Source organism: Sciurus carolinensis, chromosome 15, assembly GCF_902686445.1.
Source record: "Sciurus carolinensis chromosome 15, mSciCar1.2, whole genome shotgun sequence".
Classification (NCBI taxonomy): Eukaryota; Metazoa; Chordata; class Mammalia; order Rodentia; family Sciuridae; genus Sciurus; species Sciurus carolinensis.
In genome coordinates, this window is record NC_062227.1 from 69,621,814 (window position 1) to 69,649,339 (window position 27,526).

Here is a 27,526-nt window from a genome sequence, read left to right on the forward strand (position 1 = left end):
GCGCAGCTACTGGTTCTTCCAGCTCTCCAGCTGCAGACGCCATTGTGGACTAATGAGTTTCCGGTCGTGTAAGTCAATCTAATAAATCCCCTACCTCTAGAAATCCCTTACTAATACTAGTAGAATTACAGAATATTTTAATAGTAGTAGACTCACAGATGAGAGTACGGTCTTGTAGAGAGAACTACATTCTCAGATCGCCTTGAAGGGAGTTCTTGACTGTGCCTTGAGACTGGTAGTGACCCCTAACATGTCTGTGAAGTGCAGCTCAGTGCGGACACTGTTCCTCAATGCAGATGATCTCCTGGCCCTCAGGCATGGGCAGAAACACAGGAGTGGGAGAAAAAGATTGCAAACTTGTAAATACTGAATTACGTACAAAGGAAAATTATGTGTGAGAAGTTTCAACACTTGCAAATTTTGAGTAGGGTATAGCTTAGAGATAGAGTGCTGATCCAGAATGTCAGGTCTTGGATTTGATCAGTAGCACTGTGAAAATAATAATAATAATAATAATAATAATAATAATAGTAATAATAATAATAAAAACACAAAAAACCCTGAGTGCAAAAAACATCATAAAACAAGAAAATAAGCATTTTACTCTTTTTATCTTTTTTATAGAATTATTTTCTATTTTGGCTTAGGTGTTTGTGTGTTCATATGACTGTACTTTTCTTATATCATGGTGTATAAAGAAAGTGGAAAGGTAATTAAGATTTTTTTCTATAAACGACTTAAAATTATTTTTGATGCTTTAGGAAAGTTTGCTTTAGCTTTACAATTTCTTCATTGGTATTGCCATATAAATTTTAAGGATTGCTGTTACATTTAGCAAAACATCTACAGTGTTTCTTTTTCATACAAGCTGAAATATTGCCACCTTCCACATTTTCTTGTACAGGGTTGAGATGATGAGATTCAGGGTGATGCTAACTCTGGACATATCATGAGTCAGTTGTCTGTTTTGGGTGCTATACCTGAGCTGGTTATGCCAGGAGAGTCTAGACAGGTAGTTGTATTCCTGGGAGTCTTCCTACTACCTAAGAGCAGCTCCGGATCATTTTACTAGACACTAAAGTGACTACAGACCACCAAAAAGATTGCCTAATTTCCAAAATAAAAAATTCAGAACTCAGTATCTTCAGAGTAGATTCCAAGAATTTCTGCAGCTGCTACCAATTTACTCAAGGTTAGGGAATGTAATAATAGATAATGTTACTGTGGGAAGAGGTGTTGGTCTAAACTAATGACTTTTGCAACATTTACATAAATAAATGGCAGTATAAATCCATCACTTGGGCCCAACCCAATGGATTTGGAAGAGATCAATAGGTTAGGGTCTCTGAAGTTTAAGCTCCTTTAACTACGTGGTCAATCCACTCTTTCCTTTAGCCTTAGTAATGCAGTCCATGAATTAGGATATTGCAATTCCCAGTTTGGTCATTTTCTGAATAAATCTGCAACCTTTAACACTTTATCTAGTAGTGCTCTAAGCCCTTGGCATTTATGAATTCCAGACTTTGCTGCTATATTCTGGTACCACTCAAACACAGATGGAGTGACCGGGTCAGGAGAAAGGGCAATACGGTTCCTATCCCTGACTGTATGAGAGTGGACAAGTTACTAATAGTTTTCAGTGGGTGGAAACTCTTTTTTACTGATTTACCTATTCTAACCATTGTAGCTGGCACATAACAGGCTCGCAGTATATTAAACAACTGTGAAACAAGCACTTCCTAATATTTCAGTGAATTCAGAACAAAGCAAGATGATAGTCTGGTCTTCATGAAGCTTACACTGCAGTAGTAGAGGCAGAAAACAGCCATTGTCACTTAATATGTACTAAAATATAGATGAAAATAGCTGTAAGTATTACAAAGAAAGACAAAAGTGGTGGAGAGTGAAGGGTGTAGGCAGATCGGAATTCTGGGTTGTTCAGTCTAAATGAACTCGGGGATCTTTCTTGCTGTTATTTCCTGATTTGATGATAGAGTGGTGGAAATAAGAGTTTGTGCTTCTGGGAGATTCTCAGTCATTTTTTAAAAACTATTCTACTTCTTATTTTTTATTTAAAATTCCATCTTTAATTGATAAAGTATATATTTATAGGGGTGCAATATGATGTTTTGGTGAATGCATACATTGTGTAATGATTAACATCAAGTTAATTTACATATCCAATGTTAGAATCTCTTCTTTTACCAAATTTGAAATATGCAAAACATCATTATGAACTATGGTCACCGTACCATACGCTGGATATCCAAAACACACCCCTGTGGCTATTACAACCTCGCCCCCTTAGTTCAACATCTCCCTATTTTCCACCTCCCCAACTCCACCCCACATAGTCTCTGGTAACCCCCATTCTACTTTCTGCTTCTGTAAGTTAGGTTTTTTGGATTCCACATATACACAAGAGCATGCAGTTATTTGTCTTTCTCTGCCTGGCTTATATCTCTGTCATTTAAAATCACTGCACTCAGCCAGAGGCTGTTACAGAAGCCTTGGAGGTATTCTTAATTTTCATGAGTCAGAAGGAAGGTGAGGACAAGGGTAGCAAATACGGATCAGTGATTTTATTCTAGTCATCTTCTCTCCTTCTCTTCCCACTTCTTCTTCTTTTTTTTTTTTTAAAGGCAAATAGAAATAGGGAAGGGGAACAGAGAAAATAGGACAGAATGTACTATTTTTGTTGACACTCCCAATATTGGCAGTTTTACCAATGTAAAAGATAAACTAAGAGTCCAGCCTCAGACTAGGATTGGTATTCATATCAAGAATTCCTGAAATATTAAAAAAAATCTCCTATGGAAAAATAGGCAAAGAATATGATAAGTTTTTAGAGGAAATATAAATCAGTTAATAATAAAGATGCTGAACATCATTATCATCAAAGAGATGATAATTGCAAATGCATTAAGCTACCAAATCATAAGCATGAAGGTGAAAAAATAAAAGCCAGAAGAAATCTGAGAATCAGTGTGGGGTTAAGGAAGCATAAAACCCAAACTCAGCTGGGGACAGGGCAGATTCACACAACTGCTGTAAAGAACTCTCTAGTTCTTGAGGTTGTGGTTGTTTATAAAAAATGTTAACAATTTTACTTCTAGAAAAGTAACCTAGAGAAATTTTCATGCTGCACACGCGGAGATGAGCACAAAAAATGTTCACCACAGCTTTATCAGCATAACAAAAACCTAACGTTACTAAAATCCCCAGCAAAATCCCCAGCAACAGGAGAAGGGCATATTAATTTTTGTGTGTTCAAACCACGTAGCATTTAAATACCACACAGCACTGAAATATCAGGATTTGAAATAAGCTCACAGATAAATCTAAAAATATCTAATACTAAGCAACTGAAGTTGCAATAGGATACATATAGAATAATACGATTCAAATAAAGTTTGGAACCTTGCAAGGTGATCATGCATATTTAAATTTATACACCCACAAAACATGAAAGTTCAAAATACTCGCCAAATTCAGGAACCAGGTCAACTCTGAAAGAGCAAAAAAGGGAATCTAAGAGTATATGGTGAACTTTGCCTATATCTGACATACCATTTCCTTAAAAAAGGATAAAAATATAGGAAAATATTGATTTAAGAAGTCTGGAGTATAAGCACTTGAATGCTTTTTTATTTGCCTATGTTTTCTATATGCTTGAAATGTTTCCAATGAAAAAGAAAATGAGATAAGGAAAGAATATATTTATTCTAATTTATTTGGTACCTACAACTGCTTTGAGAGTATCCCAGAGGACCTGGATGATAAATTTATGAAAAGTGTGGTCTGAGGAGCTTCCCACTCTGGGCAGGGACTTCCCATGGTTGGGGCAGAAACCAGCACACCTGTCTCTGCTTGAAATACATTATTGTTAATATTACTGTAAAACAGCTGAGAGTCTTTGACTTTATCCTGCAAATCCTTCTGGACCCCAAGCAGAGCTAACCCAATTGAAGGGGAAACAGCATTAGGATTATGACTGATCCAAGGGCAAAGAAGGGTTAGAGACCACTCTTATAAGAAATCTTGTAATGAAAGAAGTCAAGAGGTTATCAGCCCAAGTGAGCAACAGGAACATTTTGTCTTGAGAAGAGACAAGACTTGATATTATTTGTAGGCAAAAATAACATTAATTGCGAGAAGAGTTCCATCTGTCAGAAGCACGTTCATTAATGGATTAACAAGAAAATTGCTTAGGAAATTTTCTTGCCAATAAAAATTTAAATTAGAATATTTTCAGAGAAATAAGTGAGAAAAAACTTTTTATCTTTGAGGAAAAGACAGAGACTTCTATGAGAAAAATAAGCAATTTGTTCACTTGACTTATTTTCATTCTAATAAATATTGAATTACTTAAGTAAATTCCAGTGAAAATAACATAAATCCAAACCTAACATTGTCATTAAAATCAATTTGAGTCCAGTATCTGCTTGGACAGCTGGCATAGAGCAGAATAAACATTTACTTCAAAGTGTCACAAACACATTGGTTTTTATTTAGTGAACTCCTCAGTGAGTGATTCATAAATAAAGGTCCCTTGTGTCAGCCAGTCAGGAAGGGCTATGACACCACAGGGACTTTGGAGGGTACTCGGGCAGCAGTTAAGGAGATCAAGGCAATTGCAAATGACAGGATACGGATATAAAACTCAACCCATATTTTTATTGGAAACAGCATTTTTGCTCTCATTATTTCGTCATCTTATAGGAGATGTATACCAATCACCTTAGGTCAAGAATAAACACTTCCGCTTTGCAGCGATGGTGTCCCCGTGACAGCGTACAAGTGGCTGAAAAAGAGCACTTTCAGTATGACAACTGGGATATTTCTCTTAAAAAATAACACAGCACTGATTTTTTCCTGTTAATCAGAAAAATGTTTGAAGGCAGGCGAACTCTAATGGACAATGGCCTGCTGACCCTGGGGAGCCAGGGAGGGGACCGCGGTCATTCATTTACACTCTCAGGTGTCAGGAAATGAGCTCTTGGTTCCTGAATTTGTAAGTATTTTGAACTTTCATGTTTTGTGTGTGTATACATATAAATATGCATGATCACTTGGCATGCTTCCAAACTTTATGTGAATTGTATTATTCTATATGTATCCTACTGCTTGTTGGCAGCTTCACATTCACTCTTAATGGCAAGTGTGTAACATGTCTGCATTTTCCCTATTTAGAACTTGAAAACCAATGGAGTGATTTTAATCTGTTGCTTAACATCCCACAGCTCAGAAGTGACAGATGTGGACCTGAGAGCATCTCGCCACTTAGCCTAGAGCCCATGACCTCTGTCATTCATTCTAACTCGATGTTTGTGGTTGTTGCTGTGTACGGTGTCCAGAACGCATGCACTTGGTTTTCTAACCTTGGCCAGAACTTACACAGATGTGTAGCACTCTCACTGACACCGTCTTAAAAGGCCCTCCTTTACTTTTTATAAAGACCTTTCACCACACTTTTAACCAACAGTGTGTCAATCTCCTTTGACATCTTATAGATTTATAAAAACCTGCTCATTTATTTTGTGTTTGATGCTTAATAGGCATGATGGTAAGCTCCTGCAATTTTTGCAGTAACCCTTTGAGATAATTGCCCCTATTTTTTCATTAGGTAGACAATGAAATTGAGACTCAGGGTTGATAGTCACATATACAAGGTCTTGCAGCTATCCAGTGGCAGAGCTGGGGTCTAAGTGAATGCACTTGCTGAATGCATCCAGAATATATGTAGCTAACCATACTTTGTTTCACTACGTACATGTTCTTTGGTTAGTTAACTAACAAAGTAGAACATATTTTCATGGTTTAAAAAATGTGTTGGTCACATTTTTTCATGGTTTAAAAAATGTGTTGATCATCCTTCCTTAGTGACTTCCTTGTTGATAATGGTTTTAGTTTGTTCTACCATGTAACAAATGGTCCCCAAACTCAGCAACTTAAGACCAGAGTTGTTTATACTGCTCATGACACCATGGGTTGACTTGGGCTTGGCATATCTCAGCTGGACCTGACTGGGCAGCTTGGCTTTGGACTGCGGACATGGAATGTTACCACTCCTCTCTGTGGGACTGGGGATTGGTTGGCACTAGCTGGAGCAGCTCTGCTCCGTGTATCTCTCATCCTTCTTGGCTTAGATAACTTGACAGGTATGAAAACATAAGAAATGTGTTTACTGGTCTCTGCTCCACATTCATGGAACAGAGATTTTAAAACTCTTATAGTTTCCTGAGCAATAAAGGTGCTACAAAAATCTTTTTATTCTAATATTTGGTCTTGGCTCTGACTTCCTAACACAGAGCTCCTAAATCCCTTGATTTTTCTCGGGTGAGCAGGGCACCTTCTGCTCTGATGAGGCAACTGTGGATAGGCTCCCGGATGAGAACTGGTCACTAAAAAGACCAAGCCAAGACTAGGCTTGGAACTCAGCCTGACCCCCCTTTCTTCCGGAACTGGAGAAGGGCTGGAAATTGAGTTAATAATAAATCGTGTCTATGTGATGAGGCCCCCACCACAGTCCCCAAAGTACAGGATTTGAAGAACTTCCTGTAGGTGGGCACATCCACACCCTGGGAAGTGCGTCCAGCTCCCTGGGTACAGAAGCTCCTGAGCCCTGGGCCCTGTAGGACCTCATCTTACACCTCTCTTCATCTGGCTGTCTTTGGCACCCTGAATACCTGTGGTGACATGTTCAGTTGGCAAACGAAAGTTTTTTGCCCAGTTCTGTGAGAGGCTCTAGCAAAAGCTCAAACCTCGGAAGTGGGTCATGAGAACCTTCAATTTGTAACCAAGTCAGACAGCAGTTTCAGATGACCTGGGAGCCAATTGCTTGCTGTTGGCAGTTGAATGTTCGGGGGCAGGCCCACGGGGCTAAGCTCTTAGTCTGTGGGGGTCTGCACCAACTGCTGAGCCTCAGAATTGAGTTGAGTTGTGGGACATCTGGTGTCTCAGAATTACTTGGTATGGGGTAAATTCCCACACAGAGTCATGGAAGTGTTCTGTATGGAGTCTTGAGAGTATAGTGGGGAACACAGCTTGCTTTCCCCCAATATACACCAGGGCAATAGCAAGGGCAAAATAGAAGAAAAAGTAAAAAGAAGGCCACTAAGGGCTACACCCCAACAACACACTGCCACTTTGACCTCTTTCTATGGCCCAAAGCAAGTCACGTAGTTGAACGTAAGGAAATGCATTCCACTCCTATGGGATAAAATCTGAAATAATCCAACGTCATAGACTTGAGAAGCCTGAAGCATTGGAATTAATGTTGTACTCCACCACAATGCCTAGTGTATTTTCTTAATTTTAGCTTATTTATATTAGCTTAAAAGAACTTTTAAAAGTACCATTCATTATCAACATTTTTACTTTGTAAAAAGTTATTACCCTTTTCTTTTGTAGGGGTTTGTCTCAGTCTGCCTGGGATTCTATAACAAAATTCATCAGATGGGGTAATTTATAAGCAACAGAAATTTGTTGCTCACAGTTCTGGATGCAGGGAATCCAAGATCAAGTTGCCAGGAGATTCTGGCAACTTCTCTGGCGAAAGTTCTCTGCTTCAGAGTTGGCACTTGGTTGCTCTATTCTGTGTTAGATGAGATGAGCAAACTCTTTCAGTTCTCTTTCCTAAAGACACTAGTCCCACTAATCCTCTAATAGGGCACCACCCTCTTGACCTGATCGCCACCTGGATGCCCCACTTCCCAACACCACTTTACTGAGGATAAATTTGAAACATGTGAATTTGTGGGGGCACAAACATTCTGACCATAGCAGAAGTTCTTAAAATTTTTTAAATATTTTGCACTGAGTGAGAAATACAAGACAGTGTATCACTTGCTCTTTGCACCTCAAGATTTATGATACATTATGTGCACACACACACACACACACAATATCACCTCAGTATTTAAAAATAAAGTAAGTAGAAATAAAGCAGCTGAACTAAAAGGAAAAAGTACCTAGTTTCTAAAGAGAAGATTTTAGAAAGAAAGAATTCACTCTTCAATAAGAAATAGACCTTTGCTTGTGATAACTGAGGGAGCTGCAATAAGAAGGAGCAGGTTGTACTCCTGGAGAGAAGCTGGGGCAAAGCTTCCACTGTGGGAGCTCTGGTAGCAGGTCCTGTGCCCATCCTCTATGCTCTCGTTTTATATGCTGGCCACTTGCCTTCCTCTCTTTTAGGAGCAGCTGAAGTTGTAGTCCTGAAGCAGTAGGCCCACTGCCACCAGTCCTTCTTACTTCACGTCCTTCCTCCACCACTTACTAGTGCTCTGACCTTGAATAAGTTGACTAAGCCTTTTGCATTTCAGTTTCCATGTGCAAAATGGGTTCAGTGACCAAGCCTGCCTCCAGATCCATGTGAGAAGAAATTGAGATAATGCAGGTGAACATCCAGGACAGTGCAGCCTCAAGTGATTTTAATAAATGTTGGTGATTATGATTATTACTACTCAACTCTGGAGAGGAAATGGATGTTATATTTAACTTTATAACATCAGGTGAATTTTTTCTTTGTGTGTGGGTATGTGTTGTGCTTTCTGAAACCTCTATAACACGCTGTCTTATAAAGTCACCTTTTCCTTTTTGATGCTTCCTCTTCATAGTACAACTTGTCACTGTTCTCTTCCTTACCTTTCATTTCTTTTTTTCTCTTGCTTCTCTTTGCCTACCCTTCCTTTACCATGTTCTCTTGTTCTTTTGCTTGATTCTCTTCCGAACTCTTTTCTTTTGTTTTCTGTTCCTCTCTCTTCTGTGAGGTTAGCTTCCTAGGAGTCTGCAGTGGTCCCTGCCAGAGCCTCAGCATAGGGAGACTGATCCAGCTGTGTCTCCAGTCCTGGATGAATAGAGCATCCTCTGCTTTTAAATTTTCTAGTCCTGTTTTTCTTTTCCTTTTCTTTTTTTCCAGTTCAGTTCACTTCTAATCAACATAATCTGATTGAGCCCCTACTATGCACCTGGCCCTGCAGGAAGAACTGGGCATACATGAAAAATCAAGTCTTGTGGTTTCCTTTAACTTGCCCACAGAGCTAGCGCTAATACCATGTGGTATGTCCTTAGATGAGGTGCACCTGGTGCTGGGGAAGCATCCTGGGAGGCACTTAGCTCAGGCTGCCCCCTACAGGCCTCTTCAAGAAAGGACTTGGCAGAGGCTTGAAGAATGAGTTTGGATTTGCTAGCTGAAAAAAAAAAAAAACAAGTAGGACACATTTTCCAGGCTTCCAGGCACAAGGAGCAGCCTGAGTCAAGATAAGGACCATGAATCATTGTGCAGCACAGCAGGAATGAGAGATAATTCATGATCACTAAGCATGAAGCATGAAGTGAAGTCATTCCAATGTTCTGGTTGCTTTTGTGTTTCTTGGTGGCTATAGAGAAATAAATAACTTGGAATAGTTCCATGGGTAACCAGGAGAAAAAAAGAAATTACAACATCAGTAAATAAAATATCACAATGTAATTGTTTAATACAGTACACTATAATATGATGCAATTTAAATTTAAAAAGAGCCTACTCCTTCTCCTTTCTCTGGGAAGGGTCCTGACATCAGTCACTTGGAATTCCTCTCTCTTCTTGGCTCCTACCCTCACTATGTACCGAGGGAAAAAAGAATGGTAAGAAATGTCACAGAAAGAAACAAAGATTCAGGAATCTTGAAGGAGGGAAAATAGTGGAAAGCAACCAATGTAAGTGAGGGCTTTGGAGCGTTTGGGAGGTGGCATGGGGAGAGACAAGAGGTTTCAAGAATAACAGTGATCCCTGTGGCAAGGGCAGCGGTAGGATTTTCCGTGAGATTTTACTGTGTCCAAGTCTCCCCTGCCAGGCCACTCATTAGAATGACAGAAAAGCCATTTAGCTTTCTCCTAGATTGCATTCCTGAAATATATCTTCTTCATGTGTTGCCAGATACTTATCACTGCTAGGAATGGTTGTTTGTATATCCAGTTTCCACTTTTCCCCAAGAAACCCCAGAATTCTTATTATATGGCGATGGCCATTAGGGAGTTGAGTTCTTTATCAGAAGTGATTTACCAAAAGAAAGAAAAAAAAATAGTTTCTAATAATTTCAACAAACATTCCTGATTTAATTTGTCTTCAAAGTTGATTAAAACGAATGCATCTGAGTAGTCAAACTACTTTGTACACAGAAACTTAAAAGGGAAGACCTTCCCTTGCCTATAGATATAAATACCAATCCACATATTTGAGCTCAATTCTGCTTCAATGAACTGAAAATCACATGCACTGTGTTGAATTGCATTCAAAGCTTTGAATCATTTTATCAACATCAATACATCTTCAAAGATGCTGACATGGGAAAAAAACAGACATGGGAAAGTCATTGAATTTTAATCAGTAATTTATTACATAAATTTCAAATGTGCAAGTAATTACCTCTAAGTTTTTTTTTTTTTTTTTTTGGAATTGAGTTTTATCAGAGAAATACAAATGATTATATACATTCTTAATTCATCTTATGGCTTTTAAAGAGGGCCGTTGGGAAGTCTTCCTGTGTAGTTATGACTGCTACTGCACCTGTGGGATTCAAGAGGTGAGTCTCTCACTAACTCAGTAAGTCTTTCACTCCATGTCTATTTTGCTTCTCAATGATTTAGAAAGAAAGTGTGATTTATCAGTGGCATGTAAAGTTCATGTTGAAGACATTGCTGTGAAACCTAATAACTATCTTTATTCATTTGCCCACCCTATTTTTTATGGAATCTGAGATGAATTGCTAAAAAGAATGGGGAATCTGAGTTAGAAATACATTGACTTGGTTTCAGACAGAAAATCACATATCTTTTTACTATACATGAAATCAGATCCTGAATTTTGTGGGCAGCTGCATAGTTTTAAAATTATACTTAGTAGAAAAAAAAAATGTGAACATCGAACACAAGATGGAAGAGAGGGTGGCGTATGTTTAAGTGCCCTGAAGTGGGAAAGGATACCTGAAAACTGTCTAGATAGTCTCACTAGCTGGTCACACCTGGAGCAAAGTCATGCGCTTCGTACAGCTATAAGGTTATTTTTGTATTTGGGTTAAGTGGGGATAGAAATAATTTCTCTCTGATGTAACCAATCGGTCCTAAAGTTTACAGCTTACATGATGAGCATCACTTTTGTATCTCACCCAGGACTTCTACCATCCCATCAATACTCCAGCTTCTATAGTGCTCTTTAAACCAGTCATGACACCTTACTGGCTTAATAAATTAAAAATTTTACAAATTATTATTTTATATTTGTGTGAAAGATTGATTTTCTCTTTTTGAAACTTATACTTTAGCTACATATTCCTCCAAATAATCAAGATCAATGATAAAGATAAAATAAAGATGTATTAATAAGATTTTCTGTAAAAAGAAAGATTTAAGATTAAGTGGAAATCAAGGGAAACAAAGATAGCATTGCATGAACAGGTAGGATATCCATATGGAAGAGCATTTGGTCTGATCTGAACTTTGCTGCTAATGAAAATTTTAACTTTCAGTAAGTCATTTATTCCAGAACATCCCATTTCTTGAAAAAGGGACATATCTAATATATGTCGTATTGCATTTCAAGGAAATGGGGGTCATGAAATCATTTTGGACAGAAAAAAGTCACATGTAAGTATTAAGGATAGTAGAAGTGAAATTTAATGGGTAATAAGTAAAATGCTAAAAACAGAGGAACAAGTGTTACCAGCAGCAGGGTAAGGGTCTTGAGGGGTCCCAGATCCAGGTTCTTGGCTCCCAAGTAAAGAACTGAGTGAGACAGACAAGGTTGCAGGCAAGGCAGAGACTGATTGAAAGGGAAAATAAACCCTGTGGGGGAGCAGCGTGCGTCCAGCTGTGAGGTGTCCACACCATGGGGTTCACTGCTATCCGGCTGTGTCTTCTTCCCCTTCTCACCTGAGTGGATTTGAGGTTGATTGGCACCTTGATTGACAGTTGAATTTGCATAAGTTCTTCTCTACTGCCCATGCAGAGTTTCTTTTTTTCCCCTGGAAAAGGGGCAGAATGGGAGCAAATGGCAATGCTAATGACATGTTAACTTGCAACAAGTTAACCTAGTTAACCTAGTTAACCTAGGTGGATCCCTTGGCCTACTGTGTATACCCAAGATAAAGTACTTTCCCTTCAGGGTCTTGAATTCCCTTGTAGTCATCGGGCTTCAAGATGGCCCTGTTTCCCCTCACAGGAAGACCTCAGTGGAGTGTGTTGGGTGGGGTTAAGGGGCCCTAGGTGGAGCTGAGAGCCCAAAGGTGTGGACTTTTCTATGCTTTCTTCACGCTCTAGCTCCTTCCTAATCGGAGCATGTTAAAAAGCTAGTACCAATTAGTGGAATGCCACCTTGGAATGCCTAAGGCACCAAACTCAAAGTAAGAACAACTCATAAAAATAACTTGATTTGATTCTCTTTAATTCTAAAAAATTTGTATTTAGCTTTCAAATAACAGGAAAACTTTTCCCAGAAAATTGTTTGTCTTTTTATGAAAAGCTTGATATTTCTGTAATGCAGCTATGTAACCAGCCTTTCTCTTTGACAGAAAATTAGTTTTATCCCCCCTGTACTTTTGCCCAGAAGACACTTTATGGATATTACATAAGTATATATTTGTTTACATATGATACTAATGCAATACTAAACTGTCTGGTGAACGTTTAAGGTGATTCCCATCCAGAACCATATTCCAGGGAGTGAGTCACAGGTGCTCAGGTCAGTGGATGAGCCAGCTCTGCAGTGTGTCAGGAGCGTACTTCGGTAGACAATAGCTCTTCCTGTGAAGCATGCAGAATTTAAGCACATGTGATTTATATTTTTTAGAAGAATTAGAGTACTTAAACAACAAGGAAATAAACATACACAAAATTTAAAAAGAAAAGTTTGTGTATGTGTGTGTGTGTGTGTGTGTGTGCACATGTGTGTGTTGTGGTAATGAGAATTGAACCCAATAGCACTCTACCACTAAGTTATACCCACAGCCTATTTTATTTGACTTTGAGACAGGGTCTTATATAGTTGCCCACATTGGCTTAAAACATGTGATTCTCCTGCCTTAGCCTCCTGAATAGCTGGTATTGCAGGCTTGTGTCCTACACCTGTCTGATAGTTATTTGTATATTCTTTGATATCCTAATATTTTCATGTAGGTGTGTCAAGAAAGCTATGTTTCAAGAAAGATGTTCATTCTATCCTTGAGCATCTAAAAATACTGTAGCCTTCATTCATGAAAAATCATCTGGCCAGGCATGGGATTCTTTACCTCTAAATCAAGTGTGTGGCATGATGGCCATTTATTAAATGCTCTAAAGGAGATGCATTAGATGACAAATGGTTTACAAACCAGTGGACTCTGACTGTGTCTAGACGTAGGTTTAGAACCTAGATGACATTGAATGAATGCCTACTTTTAAAAACAGTTTTGTCATTTGTTGAGTGAAACAGTTGAGCTAAATGATGCCATAGAACATTCTGGTTTCTAAACTTTATATCTTTTGACCACATTTTACATTACTAGAATATACTTCAGTAGTAGATATTAAGTGAATGTTTAGTGACTAGAGAATGGATGTTGAAGCAAAATCTTTGGCAAGACCTAGTTTCCAATGAACTGGTAGAAATTTTTGTTGTAGGAGGGGCAGAAGTAAGGATTGTATTTCATTTCTCTCATTTTCAATTTTCTTCATTGTAATAAATGCACTTAACATGAGATCTCTCTAGAGAAATGTTTCAGTGTACAGCACACTTTTTAAGACTACAGGGATAATCTTCTTCAGTAGGTCACAAGAGTTTATTCATCTTGCGTGGCTGGAACTTTATGGAACTTAGTTAACTCCTCATTTCCCCATTCTCCCCACCCCCGGAAACTACCATTATGCTCATTCTATGAACTTAACTATTTTAAAATACCTTCTGTAAGTAGAATCTTGCAGTTTGTGTGTGTGTGTGTGTGTGTGTGTGTGTGTGTGTGGTGTGAATGTGTTCCTTATCTAATCACCCATCCGTGAATACTTTTCCCAAATCTTGGCTGTTGGTTATTATGAATATTGCTGTAATGCACAAGCATCTCCTTGACGTCCCGATTTTAATTCTTTTGGTTATATACATGTAGGTGAGATTGCTCAATTATATCATAGTTCTAGTTTTAATTTTTTGAGGACCCATTATACTATTTTCCACAGTGGCTGCAGCATATTACACTCCCAGGAACAGTGTTCAAGAATTCTAATTTCTTCACATCCTTGCCACTACCTGTGCTACTTTTTAAAGCTAATAGTCATTCTGAGAGGATGAGGTGATATCTCATTGGGGTTTTGATTTGTATTTCCTTGATGACTAACCATGTTGAAGAATTGACCATTTGCGGCTTCTTTGGAGAGATAACTATTCACACCTTTAATTCATTTTTAATGAGATTATTGGGTATTTTGTTATTATGTTGTCAGAGTTCCTTATATATTCTGGAGATTAATCCCTCATCAAATACATAGTTTGTAAATATTTTCTCACAGTCTGTAGGTTGCTTTTTCACTCCATTGATTGTTTTCTAAATAACTAAATAGATTTTGAGAGGGATGAACAAGGCAAGAGACATCATGCTTCTTGATGTCAGAACATATTAGAAATGCACTGTCATCAAAACAGTATGGTACTGACATCAAGACAGACATATGAAGCAAAGGAACAGGATCAGGATCCCAGAAACAAGCCTGCACAGATGTTGTCTTATATTCAATATGATGTCAGGAATACACAGGAGAAAGGGTTGTCTCCTCAGCAAGTGGTGATGGGAAACAGATATGCACACACAAGGAATGAAACTAGACCCTTAGGTGGTGCACAGAAATCCACTCAAAATGGCTTAAAGTCTTAAATGTGAAACTCTTAAAAATGAAGGGGAGCACTTCACACTTGGCAACAGTTTCACGATGATCCTGACAATGATTTCATGGCTAAGACAACAGAAGCACAGGCAACAAAACCAAGAATAAACACCTGGACCATATCAAATGAGAAAGCTTCCACCGCAAAGGAAGCAATCAGCAGAATGCATGATCGAATCCAACCCTCTGAAATCATGCAAGAACTTCAGGCTGTAGTACAAGAAATTCTGACATTAAAATATGAGTCAATGTATTTCATTGTTTGAGTACATTTCTATTAATAGTCAATAGATTCGTTTTTTTTTTTTTGATAAAAGATAAAATGGACTAAGAACGATAGAGCTAAATAAAACTTAAAAATACTTGAGTCCCCCCCCCCACACACAACCAGTCAACTCACTACAATTTGGATTAGGTTATGCTATTAAACAGCTGAGATAAATCCCAACTTTTGTCATTTATTAGTAAGCCTTTTTAACTTTTCAGAACTTGTATCTCTCCTTCTATGATCTATAGAAAAGGAAACCTGCTTCTGATTAACCTTTATTTGAATAAATATAAAGAAACATCTGGAACTTAGAAGTTACAGAATAAATGAATAACAAATCATATTTACAGATTCTGTGAGGAGGGAGGACCAGTGTTATCATCAACATCTAAGATATAAGAAAACAGAGCTTTCAAATGTTTTTGAGATTCAAAAAAAAAATATGATAATGATATAAAACACCAGCAATGATTGCATCACAGGTTTTTTTGACTTTGAGGCTCCAGTGGTTAATTTTCCTGTGAAGTGTGGGAGGTTTTTATTGGGTATAAACTGGTATTTTTAACCTTTATTTGTTGAAATGTGTCAAGATGTCACAAGAAGGATTTTGACTATGAAACTGAAGTGAAAGTTCAATATTCGTGTCAGTATAATTGCACTTTATTCTGGATAGTGTAAAACATACTTGTAAAAATAGAATAATCACATATTTGTTTGAACTCCTAAGGAGCAGGGTCAAAGCAGAATACTAAGTAACCTGAGTCAAGTACTAACAATTAATCAAAAACTCTGATAAAAGGATAAAATATTCAAAGGAACAAACATAGCAACTTGTTCATGAATATGACTTCCATGTAACAAGTTAAAGTGGATGGCAAAGATTTTAGAAGCTCAAAAAAAAGTAAGCATAAATGGAAATATTTTATAGCTTCTAAGTTTATAAAAATAAAGAAGAAATTTAGGATGCATCTATAAAATAATAATACACACAATGGACAAGAGCAAAGCTAGAAATGTGCAAAAGTGGCCCAGGGCACTCTGTAGAATAGTAAAATATTTTATCTTGAAAAACATAAGCATATATTTTGCTGTTTTTGGTTTTGGGGGGTTTTGTGTATATTTTTTTGCTAGTTACAAAGTGCCCCCACAAAATCATCACCATCACCATCATCATCAACTTTTTAATGAAAATCAAAACCAAAATATATATTAAAGCACTTTATATTTATATATTTCCACTCTACTCTCATGTATAACTAAAAAGAACAAATAAAAAAATAAAATAAAAAAATTATATACCTACAAAATATTTGACCAGGGAGGTAGATATTTGTTTATGGAGTCTGTTCATCTTTGTCTGCACATAGCAGCAATAAGCAGTCTGCTTTCAAGATCACAAATAAAGCCTGAACATAAGTGGTCTCAGTGCTCCTTAAAGAACTTCATGCTTTGAAAGTCATTCCATGCAGATCATGGTATTCTGTCTGCCGAACACCGAAATTACTTTAAAACTGTTGACAGTTCCAAAATTGTTTTATTGACAGAATGTATTTTAAATCTGTGTCACTCTGTGGACCTGCACTATGTTCTAGTCAGTGCCTCACATAGTTGGAACTCGTTGCCAGTTAAAGATAGGAAAGATGCCTGTGTTTTATTATAGGTCAAGGGTACGATGACGTTACTGACACAGGGGTGGCTACTCTAAATGATTAATGTATATCACTCTGGAAAGACCATATGCTAAAACTGTGTGAAATCTGCCTCTTGGGCATGGTGTGGAAGGTGAAAGAGTTCTATGCTAAAAGGCTGGGACACTGTCGGAACTCCTGGACTGTGTCTGGCCCAGATAATCTTAAGCAGGCCAGTTAATCTCTTGGGTATCAGGAAAACTTTTTTGCTTTCCTGAAAGGCAGCACTGCAGAGGGTCCCACACCAGAGTGTCTCCTGAGATGCCTTTGTGGCTCTGCTCTGTGATTCTTTCTGCTCTAATTTTCCTGGGCTGGAGGATTAAAAAGCTGCTACTTTGGAAGACATGGCACACCTGCAGTAGACCTTCCTTTATTCTGTCCTTGGGTTACTTGTACTCTCTGGGAACATCAACCCTAACGTGTGTTGTATGGGGAAGGAAACCGTTATGTCACCTTTTAGTTCTCAGAGAATGCCCAAGGATGTAGATACCAGGTGGGGTGATGGGAAATCATGTGGAGAGCTATTTTGTGATCCAGTAGGAATTTCTATTTCCAAACAGGTTTACAACTTGCCAGTCTGAAATCTGAAAGTAAGGAAAACACTAAGGTAAGCCACATAAATGGATTCTACCAGGAGAACTCTGAAGCTGCTACCAGAAAGTAAAAGATGCTCCATGAGAGAGTTTGCATGGTCATAAATTAAATGGAAACTAACTCTTCAGCCCTAAAGAGAACATACAATGTGAGAAGCTTTGATTTATCAATGTTCAGGTCTATGACTGAAATAGGAAATGTTTTTCTTTCAGGATAGAAAGCTACTATACAGATATAAGCACTGGTAAATGTTTCATTTCTTTTACATAAATTCAAGATTTAAAAAATTGTAGATGGTAAGGAAAGCTCTAATTTTTTTAAACTGCATCTTCTTTATTTTGCATACTTTAATTTGGGAACAAAATAAAACAACAAAAAACACAATACAACATCCAACCCTGCTGCCAAACTAGGTAGGGGAAGGGGCTTGAAGACCCTGTTTCTGGCCTTAAGACACCAAGGACAGGAAGAAAACCACTAGAACATCAATCAGCAGAGGAAGCCAGGTGGGAGAGAGTCATTCAAAGCTACTGCAGCAGCCATGGGGACACTATACAGAGGGCTGATTTCTCAGTGGCAATTCCTAATCTACTTCTTCCCTGGGAGATGCATCCTCGTCACCCTCAAGAGGGGATATCTCATCAGGAAAGTATTGCTGGATTCCTCTGCTGTCACTTCATCTTCCTCAATGCCTAGGCCTAGCTTCATCATGCGGTAGATGCGACTGGAGTGGGCCTGGGGGTCCTTAAGGGAGAAGCCAGAAGACAGCAGCCCAGTTTCAAATAGCAGCACCACCAGGTCCCTGACAGCCTTGCCATTTTTGTCTCCCTGGGGCTTTTGCCGCAGTGTCTCCACAATGGGGTGGTCAGGGTTGATCTCCAGGTGCTTTCATGTAGCCCATTGTAGCATTGTATCAAAGTGCCTGGGCCTTCATGATCCACTCCATTGGCTGTCCAGGCATAGGTGCTGGTAACAATGCAGCAGGGTGAAGACACAAGCCTATTGGAGATTGTCACCTTCTCAACATTTTTATACAAGATTTCCTTCATGAGCTTGTAAAGGTTCTGAAATTTTGCCTTGCTCTCTTTCATTTTCTTTTTTCTTCCTCATCCTCAGGTAGCTCCAGGACTTCCTTGGTCACAGAGACCAGGCTCTTCCCATCAAACTCCTTGAGTTGCTGTACACAGTACTCATCATTAGCTCAGTCACGTATACCACCTCAAAGCCCTGCTTCCACACATGCTCCACAAAAGCAGAGGTGGCCACCTGCTCTAAGTTTTCACCAGTAATGTAATAGATGGACTTCATTGTCTCCTTCATGTGACAGACATACTCTGACAGAGAAGTCATCTCATCTCCAGACTGAGAGGTGTGATAGCGCAGCAGCTCAGAAAGGCATCACCGATTAGTAGAGTCTTCATGGATTCTAAGCTTAAGATTTTTAGAGAATGTCTCATAGAATTTTTTGTAGTTCTCCTTGTCTTCTGCCAACTCAGAGAAGAGCTCAAGGCACTTCTTCACAATGTTTTTGTGAATGACTTTCAAGATTTTGCTCTGCTGAAGCATTTCTTGGGAGATATTGAGGAGCAGGTCCTCAGAGTCAATAACACCACGAATAAAGGTGAGATACTCTGGTATTGGCTCTTCACAGCTGTCTGTGATGAACACACGACGGACGTAGAGTTTGGTGGTGTTGTTCTTCTTGTTTTCAAAGAGGTCAAAGGGAGCCCGCCAAGGGATGAACAGCAATGTTCTAAATTCCAACTAACCTTCTACAGAGAAGTGCTTGACTGGCATGTGGTCTTCCCAGTTATTAGTGAGGCTCTTGTAGAATTCTCCATATTCTTCCTGAGTAATGTCATCAGGGTTTCTGCTCCAAATGGTCTTGTTCTATTCTTCATGATTAATATATTTCTCCTTAATCTTCTTTGTTTTCTTTTTCTTATCCTTACTAGTATTATCCTCTTCATCTGAGCACACATTTTCAATCTTGTATTTCTCCTCATCATCCTTATCTTCCTCTTGTTTCTCACCTTTCTCTTCCTCTGCCTCATCATCACTGATTTCCTTCTCTTTTTCCTTCTTCAAATAAAGGGTGATTGGATAGCCTATGAATTGCAAGTGCTTCCTCACCACTTCTCTTTGACCTGCCTCTCCTCTACGATCTCTGTCTGGTCTTCTTTGAGGTGGAGAATGACTTTAGTACCCTGGCCAATGGGCTCATCATGATCAACCCGTACAGTGAAGGATCCCCCAGTAGAAGACTCCCAGGCATATTGCTCATCGTCATTGTGATCACAGTCACTTTCTCTGCCACCAGATAGGTAGAATAAAATCCAACACCAAATTGCCCAATCATGGATGTGTCTGCACCAACCTGAAGACCCTCCATAAATGCTTTAGTGCCAGACTTGGCAATGGTTCCCAAGTTGTTTATGAGATGAGCCTTGGTCATGCCAATGCCTGTGTCCACCAAAATCAGGGTCCTTTCCTGTGGGTTGGGGATGATGTCAATTTTCAGCTCTTTACCACTGTCCAACTTGGAAGGGTCTGTCAGACTCTCATAGCAAATCTTGTCCAAGGCATCAGAAGCATTAGAGATCAATTCCCGAAGGACAATTTCCTTGTTGGAATAGAAGGTATTGATGATAAGAGACATGAGTTGGGCAATTTCTGCCTGAAAGGCAAAGGTCTCCCCCTCTTCCTCCCCATGGTGCACTTCCTCAGGCACCTTGGGGAGAAAGGGCTGTGAGTATTAGAGCAGGGTGGTCCTGTACAGTGTGCGACTTGCTGGCCACACCTAGGCTGCATGGGGGTGACTCAAGAGAGCTCAGTTCTAATTTTTTAAAATAAATAATGAGACCACAAAATTTCTGAGCTAAAAAAAAATCAGAACATTATGAAGTAGAGAATGAGAGGTCTTAGGTTCAGTTTGGGCTATTTATCACATTTTAAAACTTCCTGCATTCCTTCAGGCAAGGGAAAATCCTGACTTTTGTTTAACAACAGCAATTTTCCTTAGCAAGATGGCTATCCTGCTATTGGGCTCAAATTCTGTCTGACTCAATCTGATTGTTTTCTTAGGTCTTTATTTATTTGACTTGTAGAAGAACTAGTTGATATACGGAAGAAAGCTTTATAAATTATCTGAAAACTGTAATGAAAATATTGTGCCTTAATGTGTTCCTTACACCCAAGTGAACATATTTTCCCATTACCTGGGTAGTTCTTAGGGAGGGAAGTCATGCAGAAACAATGATGACTTTTGAGAGTCAGATGGATGTTTTTGGTTATCAGCTGTTGTAAATGGAGCAAAGGGTGAGAGAAAAATAATAGCTTTGCAGGATGGCTCATATAAAAATGCAGCTATTGCTTATCATAAAGGAACATTGGAAAATCAAATTCAAATATCTAGGAAATAGAGAAGGATTGAACAACAATGCTGTCAAAGTGCGCTCTTAAGCAAAATCAACTCAGCTGTCAGCATTCTTGTTAATTAAGAATGGGTCTCTGATGTCAGACTGCTCTGGGTCAAATCCTAACTTTATTTACTAACTGTGGAGTATTTGGCAAATAATGCTCCTTTCCCCAGAGATGGGAATCAAACTCATCTCTAGCATTTCCATTTCTAGTGTGTGCTAGGAAGGAGTCTACTCTTGAGTCACATCCATATCTCTAAAATAACACATATTTTAAGCTTCATTTTCCTTATGTGTATAATGGAGATGAAGAGATTAATAAGATCATGCTTTCAAATTGACTAATAACATGCCTGGCATGCAAGAAGCTCAATAGATGTTAACATACCCAAGAACATTCTCTTTCTTGCGGGGGTGAGGGATACCGGGAATTGAACTCAGGGGCACTCAACCACTGAGCCACATGCTCAGCCCTATTTTGTATTTCATTTAGAGACAGAGTCTCACTGGGTTGCTCAGTGCCTCGCTTTTGCTGAGGTTGGCTTTGAACTCGCCATCCTCCTACCTTAGCCTCCCGAGCTGCTGGGATTACAGGCATGCACCACCGTGCCCAGCCCATGAGCATTCTTGTTGCTTTATGTCACATGTCTTCATAACAAGACAATGAGGTGGGTACCATCACCATCCTCCCCGCATTATTTGTGAGGAAACTGAGCCAGAGAAAGGATGAATAAGAACTTGCCAAAGGTCACAGAGGTAGCACTTAGAGGGATTGGAATTCTAATCCAGAGTTCCCTGTCACATTCTCACCTACTGGACTGTGCATGGAAGCCAGAGACTCCCATACCTGCAAAGGCCACTTGGATAAGTCAGTATGTGAAGTAGCCAGACAAAAGTTAATGGAGGGCCTGGTGCTTCACATGCCCTTCTTACATTTTTCTGACATTGTGCTGGTCAACATTTCTGTAGAACAAACTCAGTCTGCAGACCCTTTGCTGCCCCTGCAGGTGACAGTGTGGCAAGGCGAGTTTAGATGCTGGCTGGACTGTGCTGGAACTCTAAGGCAAAAGCAGGCTCCCTGGTTGTGGACTCTGGCCCTAACCTTCAGTACCACTGCCCGTAGGACAGTTTCCTATATGTTGGCACCCAAGTGACCAGGATGGCTCATAGCTACAAGAAATGGTTGGATAAAGGAAGTCTTGGAACACAGTGAGCGATGTGGTGCATGCTCATTCAGGAACCGCATGCTGTCTCTTCTTTTCTAAGGTGTCCACTGCATCTTATTTTTAATAGCCTTGGACCACAACCCAAATTGGGCCAATATTTTGTGAGTCTTCAAAGGTGGATGGATGAGTGAATGTACTGACCAGTTGATGGTTTCCCCAGCATCTTTATGGACATGATAACTTCTAATGGGATTTTAGAAGAAAAGCAGGGAATCGAGAATCAAAGTCTTGGGTTTTAGAACTTGTTTTTCTTTGCATTGCTTTGTGTTTTGGGACAATTGTCTTAGCATCTCTGGTCTCTGTCCTCAGTTATAATTAGAATGGTGTGGACAGGATTGTCTAGATTTTCTTTAATTCTAAATTTCCCATATTTCTATGATTTTATTATTCATTCCTTTGTACTTCAGTAAGATTTATGTCATGGTCACAAGTAGACTTTTGGGTGCCTTTGGTATATATATAAAGTTGTGGGAATCAAAATTTAGAGGAAATTATTTAAATGGCTATATTTGACCAAGATCAATTCAATTGTAAAATGTCTATTCTGAATGTCACATTGTATTTATGCTCATTTATTTAGGATAGGATAGTTAAGTAGTTTTATGTATAAACACGTGGGGGAAAGTTAACTACAACAGGTACTATCTGTGTACCTGACTACTTACCTGTTGTCTTACAGAAGTTGCAAGGTATGAAGACAGGTGACATGTGACATGATCTCTTAGGAGTTAAACAGACCTTCTGTCCTAGAATGAATACTGCAAAAACCCAGTGAGCACAGTAGTTAAAACTCTCTTCTGTTCATTCAGTTCTTGAGCTTGAGAACTTGTTGGGGCTCTATCATTCCCTTGCAGGGACCACCCTGTTTCTCTGCCTAACGAGAGACTTGATGATCTTGCCTAAGAACAAGGTGGTGTTCACCTGCGACCAGGCTTCACGGAAGGTGCATTTGGTGTATCAGAGCGCCATGAAAGACCTTTTAGAAAACACTGCAAACAGGCTTCGGCACTGTGCCTGTTGCAAATGAAAAGCTTCGAATTGGGGTCTTTACCAATATGTAGTGTGCCTACCGGCACGGTACTTCCTTTCACTGCCCAACACCGTCTGGTAGCAACGTTGAAGGAGAGAGGCCCACTGCTGGGGGCTATCTTCATCCACAGAAGGCCTGGTATTTACAGAAGACCACCATGCAGGCTAAGTCGCACTTTAACAGTGATTAAGTTAAGTATGTTACCTGGAGAGTGCAGAGCTGCATGTGATCATCTGAGATAACAGCCAAAGGAGAGAGAAGCTAGACACTTCCTTGGACAGATAAATCTCTTTCCATGGTATCAACACCACGTATAAAGAAATATATGGATGAAGGTATGTGTGTGAATATCCTTCTCTTCCTTGGCTTTTCTCCTCTCCTTCAGAGTTGGGTAAGACTGAATTAATTTGCTGTTATAGATTTGACTGGGCTTTAAATAGAAAGTGCTATGTGAGATCTTAATGGCTACTCTTTATCATTCTTGATTAACTTAAATGATATAATATTTGTAAAGTTCATAATCCATTTATTCATTTAAAATGTATATAAACACACACACACACACACACACACACACCTGTATATATTTGTACTCCTTTTCTAGGGTTTAGGGGTCAGTAGGGAGTAAAACAGAAAAAAATTTCTGATCTCGTAAACCATGAATTCTAATGTGGCAGTGAAGGCAGAGAATGCACAACACATACACATACACAAACACACAAACACATACAAGGCACAATATGTTAGATAGTCATGAATACTACAGAGAAAAACAAAGCAAAAAGAGGATAGAAACATGCAATTCAGGAGAGGGAAGACATGCAATTTGAAGCAGTGTACTCAGAGAAGACCTAACTGCTCCACAGGCATTTTAGCAGACCTGGATAGAGCAAGGAGCAAGTTTTGTGCATGAGAGGGCTGGGCAGAGTCAAGATTTAGAATGCAGCGAAGGCACCTGACATGAGGGTTCACAACCACAAACCCCAAGAGGTGGACTGAGAGAGGGAGGGGAAGATTCATGGGGGATTTGGTGGGAACGAGGACCGGATGGTGTTGGACCCTATAGGCTCTTTTGAAGATTTTAAAATCTAATTTCCACTGAAGTACTTTGAGCAGAAGTGTGAGACACCTTGACTCATATTTAACAAGATCATTCCACTTGTCAGACCTTCAACAGATGAAAGGCGACAGGGTAGAAGTGGGGAGGTCAGTCAGGGAGGCTCCGCTAGTCCACATGGGAAGCTGTGATAGCTCAGGCCGGGCGGTAGTGTAGGTTATGAGCAGTGGTGGGGTCTCAAGATACTTAGAGGGTGAATTCATCAGGACTGGTTGACAGATTGATGTGCAAAGTGAAAGAGCCAAGGAAGACTGCAAAGGCTTTTTGCCTGAGCATTTGCAAGGTCGGAATTGCTATGAATGCAAATAGAGAGGAGACCTTGGGAGAAGCAGATTTTGGAGGAAAGATTAGGAGCTTAAGTTTCAACACATTAGGCTTCAGGTGTCTATCAGACATGCACCAGGACTTATTAGACTGTTTGAGTCTACGTGCCTGGAAATCAGGAGACTAAAAGTTGTACTTTGGTCTTCGGCACAGAGGTGACATTTAGGATGTTATAAAACTACATGCCATCATTTTAAGTATGAATGAGAAAAGCAAGAGTTCCCAAAACTGAGTCCTGCAAATCCAGAAGAGATCAGAGAGAGAAGAAAGAACACAGGACAGGTCAGTGTGAACTTGACGCTTCAAGGTGGGAGGAGGGAGGAATGACCCCCTGGTGTCAAGCCTCATTTCTTCCCTGAGTCGATTCTTACACAATACACATGTGAAGCAAAGCATCGCATTGTGTTTTATAACTATGCACAAATATTATGTCAATTAAATTAATTAATTTAAAATAAGTCGAGTGACTCTATTAAAAAGTATCTTTTGAGAACTGAGATTATCACATGGGAAACTTTTTATATTTGTAAGTCAAGACTCCTTGGTCCACAAACTGGGTCAAGGAAGGGCTTTTTCTCTATTCATCAAAAATTGTGCATTTGAAGAAGCCAAGAAATCTGGCCACTTGAGGGACTAAAATATTAGTCATCACCTTGGAACATTTTAGTTTCCTCCTTCTTTTCATTGGCAGGTTTCTATAACATCTATGTGAGGTCTGCTGTATAGATCTGCATGCCCCGAGTCACAGAGCTCTGGGAATGGCAGTTTGCTGAGCACCTGGGATGCAGAGTTGACAGGTGACAATGACTGCTTGGTGACAAGAAGCCCTGCAATATTAAAGCCTTTTTCACACGCACGACCTCAGGGCTGAACATATGTTCTCCTCCTGATGAAGTGCATTTGCTTCACCCATAGATGTAGTCGAGTATGAAATGTTCATCGGCAAGGATCGCAAACAAAGCATTTCAGCAGGTTCATCCAGACCTGGAATATAAACTGGCAAAGGACAAGTGAGAAAACATCTCATTTTTTTTGTTTTCTAATATGTTATTAGGAAAATGTTCAGTAAAGCTGAAACTTTATAGTAGATACTGACATAGCCACCACCTAGATTTAACCCATACACTTTTGTTGTAACTGTTTTATCATGTAGCTGCACACTCTTCTATTCACTTATCAATTCTGACTGCATTTCGAAATAAAACACCAACATTAGTTTCCTCCCAAATACTTGAGCATTATATTACTAATTACAGGTTAATATTCGTTTACATTTTTTAATTCATATACAATGAAATGTACAATATCAAATGTGCATTGACAGAGATTTGCAATCCATTCATGTCAATTTACAGAATATGACCATCATATTACCCACCATCTAGATTATATTCTTTCCATTCATTGTATGCTACAACCCCAAGTAGCTTTTCTTCTGATATTTTTCTATCATAGATTAGTTTATTCTGTTTTACAACTTTGTATGAATTGAATCATCTACCATTTTATATTTGTGAATAGGTTCTTTGATTCAATACATCATTGCAAGACTTTATTTGTAGAGATAAGTTTTCATAAAGAAGCTAAAAGATTAATATATGAATGGTCAAACAAGAAATGGAGCATTATGGATTCTCTTGTCTATAGCTTTCAGAGTAAAGAATGTGTGTGCATTTGTGTGTGTGTGACTGTGCTGAAATCACTTTAAATACGAATATTCCATAGAAGAAAAGCAAGTGAGGAAGACGGTTAATATTTACGTACAACCACTAATGTGTGCTAGGTAGTTGACGTGCACCACCTCTTTTAGACTTCCTACTCCAGCAGAGATAGTATCTCCACTCTACAATAGTTTTACTTTTTCCCATCGCTTCCTTCCACCCTGTATTAGTGAGGTCTTCAGGTCTCCCTGCAGCTCAGCTGCCCTTCCTTACTAGCATACTCACTTTCTCCCCATTGCCTTTCCAGCTACCTCTGAGGTTTTCTCTGGACAAGGTGACAACCAGTTAATCTGTTAAATAATAACCTAGTGTCTTTTGAATGCTGGTGTCCCTATAGTTGCTTCCCATGCTAGGTGACACCTGTACTTTTTAGCAAGGCCACTGGAGGCAGAAGGTCTTTATTTGTAGGAGAGAAGAATTTCAATGGCAAGAATTTGGGGCACTCCTTTTGATAGGGCTATGGAATATTCAAGGAGAAGGATTTTCATATTTCTTACAGGTATATTAACTAACCTAATAACACTTTCTATACAGTTGCTCATAGTTTCTGGACATATGGTTATTTCCAAAGCCATCATTAGAATTCAGGTATTATGGACCTGGTTCAATGTTGTCAACAAGAGTTCCAGAAACTTCAGATCCAAATTGTCTAAAGTTAAAGCATGTTTACATATATAGGAACAGTATTTCTGGAACTTGATCTCTTTAGTCCTTGAACTCTTTACTTTCAGTAAATTCTTTTTCATACTCATTTCCTCAACTGTGGTCACATCATTACAATAAGTTCATAAGTAGACCTTGATATCAAGGATCCTACCTGCTGTCTGCCCCCAGATTCCATCCATTCAGGTCCACATCGTTTCTTCATCCTACCAGACCTTCAAGTTTTCAATCATTTTCACACCCATGATTCATGTCTTTTTCCTTATTTACCTTAGATTATGTAGTCCAGACTTACAACCCTTCTCCTATTTTTGTCTAGTAGAAACTCAACTCTGGTGGAATAAAAATGCAACTGTCCAATTTGTCACTTTATCTCCAGGACCGAGCAATAGGGGGTTTATAAATATTTAATGAGTGAAGATTGGTGTATGGTCAAAAGGGTGGAAATGTGCAATGTATTAGGTGTGATGTTTTGAACCTGGAATGTCCCCCAAAGACTCATGGGTTGAAGCAGTGTTTAGAGGTGGGGAACCTTAGGAAATGATTGGATCATGAGGGTTCTGATTCATCAGTGGATTAATCCATTGAGG

The 27,526-nt window shown here is 39.1% G+C and overlaps 1 pseudogene; it reads right to left on the reverse strand.

The window, feature by feature from the left end:
• Positions 1-18,019: 18,019 nt before the first annotated feature.
• LOC124965402 (heat shock protein HSP 90-beta-like) lies at positions 18,020-27,141 on the reverse strand (annotated as a pseudogene).
• Positions 27,142-27,526: the final 385 nt, after the last annotated feature.